This window comes from Pristiophorus japonicus, chromosome 23 (genome assembly GCF_044704955.1).
Source record: "Pristiophorus japonicus isolate sPriJap1 chromosome 23, sPriJap1.hap1, whole genome shotgun sequence".
Taxonomy (NCBI): domain Eukaryota; kingdom Metazoa; phylum Chordata; class Chondrichthyes; family Pristiophoridae; genus Pristiophorus; species Pristiophorus japonicus.
This window is the reverse complement of record NC_091999.1, coordinates 17,317,566-17,326,477: the sequence shown is the minus strand read 5'-3', so window position 1 is coordinate 17,326,477 and position 8,912 is coordinate 17,317,566. Positions and strand designations below refer to the sequence as shown.

The following is an 8,912-nucleotide window of genomic DNA, read 5'->3' as shown; positions in this document are numbered from 1 at the left end:
AATACATTTATAAAAAATAACTAAAGATGGCAGGTTAGGCAATGAGTCGAGACTGTAATGTGTGTAAGTTTGTGGACACCAAATCTGTCCCACATTCCCACATCTGCAGGAAATGACTCTGCTTTATTCGCTCTGGCTCAGGGTAATTTGGCTGGAGTGAGAGTTCGACACACTCTGAAGCACACAGGATAAGTGATTTAATCCAGAAAACAGTCACATCCCACAGAAAAGCGCAGGTTCAGTAAAGTCCGTGGCTGATTGGGTGCCGTGTAGCGAGATCAGAGGAGAGCTGAGAATGAAATACTGCTCCTGCCCAACGATAAGGATAAAGATTGCGTGGAGGACATCCACAATACATACCAAGGTACGTGGCTCAGAAGGTTGTCCACAGGTAGAGATAGGAAGAAATATTAAACAATTACTTTGCATCAGTATTTATCAGGGAGTCAACACAGGTGGACATGACATTGGTTGATATTAGAAATGAAATAACTGCATTTAAAATAACAAGAGAAAATATTAGAAAACGAATCAAACCGAAAATGGATAAAATGCCGGCTTCGGACAAATTACATCGAGGGAAGAGATAGCAGAGACATTAATAAACATATTTAATATTTCGTTAGAATAAAGTGCAGTGCCGGAGGATTGGCAGATACCTAATATAATACCTATTTATAAGAAGTGAGGTAAAACGTTTCTGAGGAACTATAGTCCAGTCAACTTAAAGTCGTTGGGAGGAAAAATAATGGATTCCCTACCAAAGGAGAAAGTGGAAGAACAACTAGAATGCAAAAATGAATAGTCAGCATGGATAAGAAAAGGGAAAGTCTTGAATTGACCAAATTCTTTGAATTTTTCGAAGAAGTAACAGATAGCGTAAACTAACGTAATGTAGTAGATGTAATTTATCTAGATTTCCAAAGGCCTTCGATAAGATACCCCATAATAGACTGAAAGTGCAGATCACAAATTGTAATTACAATTAATAATAATAATTGGGATGTTTTAAAATGGAGTTAGCAGATTTTTAAAATAGATCCCACAGCCTGTTTTTCAGTCTGTGGGAAGCATGTGTGGGATGTCTTCCGCAGAGGGTCAGATGTTCCAATGCATAGACCAAAGGCCTTGCGAGCTGGGAACAGACACAGATAACATAGAATTTGAATTCTATTATAAGATACAAGTTAAATAAAAAAGAATCATAACAACATGTATCCTGAATTACCAATTAAAGTATATAGAGGCCAGATTGGAGGAAGCAAACTACCAGATAATCATGTATTAATTAATCAGCACATATTAATTGTAACTTGCGTAATTACGTAATGCTATAATCTGAAACTGTATAAAATAAGATGTCTCTGGCAGTTTCTCAGAGCATTCAGTCAAGGATAGCTCACCTGCCACCTTGTATCTTTTATTAATAAAACTGCATTTACTTTAAGGCTAACGGACTCTGAATGGTGGTTTGAAGTTAACTCTAACAACGTGGTGCAGTCAGCAGGATCAACTGGACGGGCAGATTATACTCAAAAAGCCAAACCAACTCAATAACGAGTGAGTAGAGAATTACCTTGAGAAATTCCCCTCGCAAAGTAACCAGAGATCCAACGAATCTGAGGTAGAGTCCATGCAGCCAGTAAATCCAGTTGAAGGGTGCGTCAGGACACTGTAAATAAATACTGTAAGTGTCGGGACAATAAGTACGTATACGGGATATCGGGGAAAAAGCCTCAGTGTAAATAGTTCCACATAAGTAAAGGCGGAAACACAACACTAGGTAAAAAGCCTTGGTTTAAAAAGTTCTGCTTAAGTAAAGATGGTAAAACGGGAACTGGGGAAAAAGCCCCAATGTATGAAATGGCAAAGGAATCTGCCAAGGCCCTTGGAGGGCTGATGTATAAACTACCAGAAGAGTTTCTGAAAGATAAATCTGAAAAGATCATGAAGATGGTTAAGGCAGGATATGATGAAGGGAAAAAGATCATTTTAACAGCCGGAAAGATGAATAGAAAGATACCCGAAGGTGAGATGGACAGAGAAAGTGACAAAACACAACAGGATGTAAATATAAAAATAGATATAGATGACAGAAGAGAATGGACAGATGAATTTGGCCCAAATTTGTATCCCCCACTAACAGGGTTATGATTAGGACCTGAGGAAAATAAATTATTGATTGGGGGCCAGAAGGCTCGCTTAGTAGATATTTTTCGGAAGTCCATAACAAAAACTGTTAGTGACTATCTGAAGTGAAGTATGGATACAAAAATAGAGCCGGCCAAACAATAAGCTTTGTTGAATGAAAAGAGATTTTTGTGAATGTCTGTCTTTGAATGAAAGTGCTTGTGTGATTTTTGACTGCGGAATATTTGATGTGGAAATTAATGAATGTTTCAGGTGTCTGAAAGCCTGCTTCAGAAAGTGGTAGAGCTGTCTGTTGTTATGGCCCCACCCACTTTTTCAGTCAGAGTGAATTTTTTTTAACCCTTTGCAGTGTTGTCCAGTTTTAATTAAGATTGAACCTAGAATTGAATTACATTGTAATTTAGAAACCCAGATGTGGATTTATTCAGATGATATGTTATGGAGCTTGAAAATGCACAAATGATAGGTTTGTTGAGCAAAAGATAAAAAATGTGTGGTCCCGATGGTTTTAAAAAAAAATTTTTGACATGCTCACTTGTCAAAGAAAACATGTAATCATTGATTACATTTGTTTGAAAGACAATACATTTAGTCTAGGAATGAGATAAAGAACGGAGAAGGGAAATTGTAATGCCTTAAAAAAAGAATCCTGCGTGGGTGTCTCAAGGCTGCGGGCTTGGGAAATATTTATTTGTGTAAAATCTTGATGCAAAAGCTTCGAGCTCAGTAAAACGATTTTTAAATAAAAGATTGGCATATTTGAATTGGGACTTTGAGATATTTCTGGTGATTCTCCTTGATAAACATTTTGGTTGTATTGGAAAATCTTGGGTTTGAAAGACTTTTAATAAAAGTAAACATACTGCGTCAGAAGCTGAAGCTGAAAAAGTTTAAATTTATGAGATACTGTATCACAAAATTGAAGTTACAGCACAAAAGATTAGAGCTTTTGATGTTCAGCTTCTAAAACAGAAGTTAGGCACATAATTATAAAACAAGTACTTTGCATTCTGTGATCTGTGAATCACTATAAGCATAAATGATAAGTCTGATTAAAAAACAGTATTACCATATTTGACATTTCATAATCCAACAATAAATACAAATACTACAAAAGGGGAGCAGAAATTAGGATGGGAGCAGTGAAGAGTTAATTTTGTTGTGAAGATTTCAAGTACCACTGTTTAAGAAAATACACAACAAAATGAGATACATTTAAAATAAAAAGTTAAATCTGATCACTTAAAAAAAATAAGTAAAACTATCATGTTTGGAAACAATGTAGAAATACCTTCAGGGATCAGGTCAAACTCCTGGGCAAGTGGGGAGCTATCTGCGAAAGTGTAAAATGAATTTTGAAAAAAATTAAATGTTAAAACGGCAGGCTTAACAGTTTAGAACAAAGGAAAATATAAGTTGAACTTGTGACTTAAGATACAGTGGTTGAAGAACCATAGAAACTGAGACGTAAAGGCTTTGGAACTGGAACATTTGAGATAACGGAAAGCAGCTATCAAAGCCTCCGTGCTAGACTCTGTTCTAGTTATGAAAAATACATTTGAGATAACGGAAAGCAGGATTTAAAGTAAATCCCAAAAAGGCACAAATCGGACAAGCTGTGGTACAGTACCTGGGACACGAAATATCCCAAGGAACTCGGACCATGTCCAATGACAGGAAGGAGGACATTAGGATTATGCCCCGACCAAAACCAGTCTGAGGGGTTTGTAAGGTACTGGGGTTCGTTAGCTATTGTAGGAATTTTGTGCCTAACCACAGCAATTGCAGAACCAATACAGTGGCTAGTGAAAGGAAAATCCGGTTGAAATGGAAATGGTAGGACTCTAATTAAAACCTGGAATATCCAGGATGTGTTTTATCAACAGAATGTAAACGTGATCATCACCGTCCTTCCGATTCTACAAGGACAAGCTACAAGGCCGCCCCTAGGGGGCCCAGAAGCATTTAACCACAGCGGAGGGTACAACAACTACGTAAAGCAGCCTCTAGAGGGCGGCATCTAAGTGTCAGGAGCGTTTGTCTTGAAGCCATAAGATAAGTGTGTAAAAAATGTTACCTGAATATTGTAAACCAGGGGAATTAACCTTGGGAAATTGCGTGGTAGTTAAACCTGGAACAGAAGTAATGTTGTTATTTGACAATGTGCAGCATGAAATGTTACCTGTGAGCATAAATTAATCAGCCCTATACCTGCCAGAAAAAATTAGCCACAAGACTAAAGCGTTGTAAATACGATTGCTAGACACAATCCTGAGAATAGCTAGTGACACATCAGGAGCAAGGGAATAACACAAGAAGCTGAGACACAAAGAAGGAAGACAGAGGAGATTTACAGCGAATGACGTGTTAATTTTACAGGGGCATCTCTAGTAGATGCACCAGATATGCAGGCGATCCAGGCACGTGTAGATAGATTGAGGGGAACAACGGAGGTACTAATCAGGAAACAGGCCAGGATTGGGATAGACTCTTCAGAGTTAGGATCTAAAACATCCAAAAAATGCTACAGGGTGTATCCGTATTGGAAGGCCATGCACGAACAATTAACGAGCAAAATAAGCAGGAATTGAGAGGACGATGCCGATGACAGGAAAATAGATACATGTCACGCCTATAGGAGATGGATGATTGGTCAGGTGAGTCACAATATGGATCAGATACAAACCGGGCGAGTTACAGGTTCAATAAATAGTACCCAATTGAAAGAAATGGCACAGCACACTGGGCCATTAGATGCATTCACCCTGAAACATAGAAACATAGAAAAAGGTTGCAGGAATAGGCCATTCGCCCCTTCAAGCCTGCACCAACATTCAATAAGATCATGGCTGATCATTCACCTCAGTACCCCTTTCCTGCTTTCGCTCCATACCCTTTCATCCCTTTACCTTAAGGGCCATATCCAACTCCCTCTTGAATATATCTGATGAACTGGCATCAACAACGTTCTGCGGAAGAGAATTCCACAGTTTAACAACTCTCTGAGTGAAGAAGTTTCTTCTCATCTCGGTCCTAAATGGCTTATTCCTTGTCCTTGTCCTGTGACCACTGGTTCTGGACTTCCCCAATATCGGGAACATTCTACCTTCATCTAACTTTCCCAGTCCCGTCAGAGTGTTTCTGAGGTTCCCTCTCATTCTTCTTAACTCCAGTGAATACAGGCCCAGTCGATCATATCATACTCATATGTCAGTCCTGCCATCCCGGAAATCAGTCTGGTGAACCTTCGCTGCAGTCACTCAATAGCAAGAACGTCCTTCCTCAGATTAGAACAAAACTGAACACAGTATTGCAGGTGAGGCCTCACCAAGGCCCTGTAAAGCTGCAGCAAGACCTCCCTGCTGCTATATTCAAATCCCCAAGATATGGGACCAACATGCTATTTGCCTCCTTTCTGTGTGCTGCACCTGCATGCCAACCTTCAATGACTGATGTAGCATGACACCCAGATCTCGATGCACTTCCCCTTTGCCTAATCTGCCGCGATTCAGATAATATTCTGCCTTCGTGGTTTTGCCACCAAAGTGCATAACCTCACATTTATCGTTATTACACGACATCTGCCACGCAATTGTCCACTCACCTGACCTGTCTAAGTCACCCTGCAGCCTCTTAGCATCCTCCTCACACGTCACACCGCCATCCAGCATATTAGCATCTTCAAAATTTGAGATATTATACACAATTCCTTCATCTAAGTCATTGATGTATATTGTAAATTGCTGGGGTCCCAGCACTGAGCCCTGCGGCACCCAACTCGTCACTGCCTGCCATTGTGAAAAGGATCCGTTTATCCCGACTCTGTCAACCAGTTCTCTATCCACATCAATACATTACCTCCAATGCCATGTGCTTTAATTTTGCACACCAACCTCTTGTGTGGGACCTTGTCAAAAGTCTTTTTAAAGTCACACTACACCACATCCATTGCTTCTCCCTTGTCCGCTCTACTAGTTACATCCTCACAAAATTCTCAAAGATTTGTCAAGCATGATTTCCCTTTCATAAATCCATGCTGATTTGGACCGATCCTGTTTGTGCTTTCCAAATGTGCTGCTATGTCATCTTTAATAATTCATTCCAACATTTTCCCCACCACTGATGTCAGGCTAACTGGTCTGTATTACCTGTTTTCTCTCTCCCTCATTTTTCAAAATGTGGTGTTACATTCGCTACCCTCCAGTCCATACGAACTGATCTAGAGTCGATGGACTGTTAGAAAATGATAACCAATGCATCCACTATTTCTAGGGCCACTTCCTTAAGTACTCTGGGATGCAGACCATCAGGCCCCGGGGATTTATCGGCCTTTAGTCCCATCAATTTTCCGAACATAATTTCCCACAAATAAGGATTTCCTTCAGTTCCTCCTTCTCACTAGCCCCTCGGTCACATACTATTTCCAGAAGGTTATGCGTGTCTCCCTTCGTGAATGCAGAGCCAAAGTATTTGTTCAACTGGTCTACCATTTCTTTGTTCCCCATTATAAATTCACCTGAATCTGACTGCAAGGGACCTACGTTTGCCTTCACTAATCTTTTTCTCTTCACATATCTATAGAAGCTTTTATGTGCCCAGCAAGCTTCCTCTCATACTCTATTTTCCCCCTCCGAATTAATCCCTTTATCCTCCTCTGCTGAATTCTAAATTTCTCCTCGTCCTCGGGTTGATACTTTTTCTGACCAATTTATATGCCTCTTCCTTGGATTTAACGCTATTCTTAATTTCTATTGTTACTCACGGTTGAGCCACCTTTCCCGTTTTATTTTTACTCCAGACAGGGATGTCCAATTGTTGAAGTTCATCCATGTGATTTTAAATGTTTTCCATTGCCTATCTGCCGTCAACCATTTAAGTATCATTTCCCAGTCTATTCTAGCCAATTCATGTCTCATACCATCGAAGTTACCTTTCCTTAAGTTCAGGACCCCAGTCTCAGAATTAATTGTTTCACTCTCCACCTTAATAAAGAATTCTATCTTATTGTGGTTACTCTTCCCCAAGGGGCCTCGCACAACAAGATTGCTAATTAGTCTTTTCTCATTGCACATCAACCAGTCTAGGATGGCCAGCCTTCTAGATGGCTCCTCGACATATTGGTCGTGTAAACCATCCCGAATACACTCCAGCAAATCCTCGTCCCCCGTATTGCGACCAGTTTGGTTAGCCCAATCTATATGTCGATTAAAGTCTCCCATGATAACTTCTGTACCTATGTTGCACACATCCCTACTTTCTTGTTTGATGCTGTTCCCAAACTCACTACGATTGTTTGGTGATACACAACTCCCACTAGCGTTTTCTTCCCTTTGATATTCCGCAGCTCCACCCACACAGAATCCACGCAAATGTCCTTCCTTACTATTGCGTTAATTTCCTCTTCAATCAGCAATGCCACCCCACCTCCTTTTCCTTTCTGTCTATCCTTCCTGAATGGTGAATCTCCGTGGATGTTGCGTTCCTAGCCTTCCTCATGCAGGAGCCATTTCTCCGTGATGTCAATTACATCATATTCATTAATTGATGCCTGTGCAGTTAATTTGTCCACCTTATTACGAATACTCCTCGCATTGAGGCACAGTGCCTTCAGGCTTGTTATCTTAACACACCTTGTCCCTTTAGAATTTGGCTGCAATGTGGTCCTTTTTGTTTTTTGCCTTGGGTTTCTCTGCCCTCCACCTTTACTTTTCAGCCCCCATTTTACTTCCCTCTGTCTCCCTGCAAAGTTTCCCATCCCACTGCCATATTAGTTTAACCCCTCCCCAACAACACGAGAAAACTCTCCCCTGTGGACATTGGTTCTGCCCAGGTGCAAAGCGTCCGGTTTGCACTGGTCACAGCTCCCCCAGGAAATTTAATCCCTCCCTTCTGCACCACACATTCATCTGAGCTACCCTGCGATTCCTACTCTGACTAGCAGGTGGTAGTGGTAGCTATCCTGAAATTGCTACCTTTGTGATCCAATTTGTTAATTTACCTCCCAGCTCCCTAAATTCAGCTTGTAACTCCTCAGACAGAGTGAGTCAGACTCAAACACAAACACATAAAGAGCACTCTTAAGACAGAGAGTGAGAGGCACAGAAACATTGCATAAACCCATTTCTTTGTCAGTTGAGAACGTTATAAAGTTATCGACATGTGCAGATTCAACAGAATATATTGAGGTATAACTGAACAGGATGGGAGGAAATCGGTTTGAATTTGAAGATTTACCAGGAGTGGGGTTACGAACCCACGCAGCTATACACCCATTGGATTTTACGTCCAACGCCTAAACCACTCGGCCATCCTGGTTTTGTCAGTATTCGGCTTTTGTCTCTGTGAGAATCTGGGCTGCAGCTCCACTCTCACAGACACAGGTTTTCAATGAGCATTTTCAAATATTTTTAGTAATATTGACACAGGTGAAACTCTCCTATTCTTTTTCGAGTAATGCTCTGGAAACTTTCACACCCACCCGAGGGTGCAGACGGAGCTTCAATTTAACATTTCATCCGAAAGTCAACAGCTTCAACAATGCAAAATTTCCCAAGTACTGCATTTGAGTGTCAGCCAAGATTCTCTGCTCAAGTCTCAGGAGTGGGACTTACACACACAACCTCCTGATTCAATCGAGAATGCTGCCACTGAACCAAAGCCGATACCAAAGCTCACATCCGTATTACTTTCCCCAAGTCTTTTTACAACGTTCCAGGACATATCGAAGTAATATTCAACATTTTGAAAAAGCTCCATCCTCG

General features: G+C 40.7%; 1 non-coding gene across 1 annotated transcript; it reads right to left on the bottom strand.

Moving 5' to 3' along the window:
* Nucleotides 1-8,382: 8,382 nt before the first annotated feature.
* trnal-uaa (transfer RNA leucine (anticodon UAA)) lies at nt 8,383-8,466 on the bottom strand. Its single transcript has one exon. It is a non-coding gene; the product is annotated as a tRNA-Leu (tRNA).
* Nucleotides 8,467-8,912: the final 446 nt, after the last annotated feature.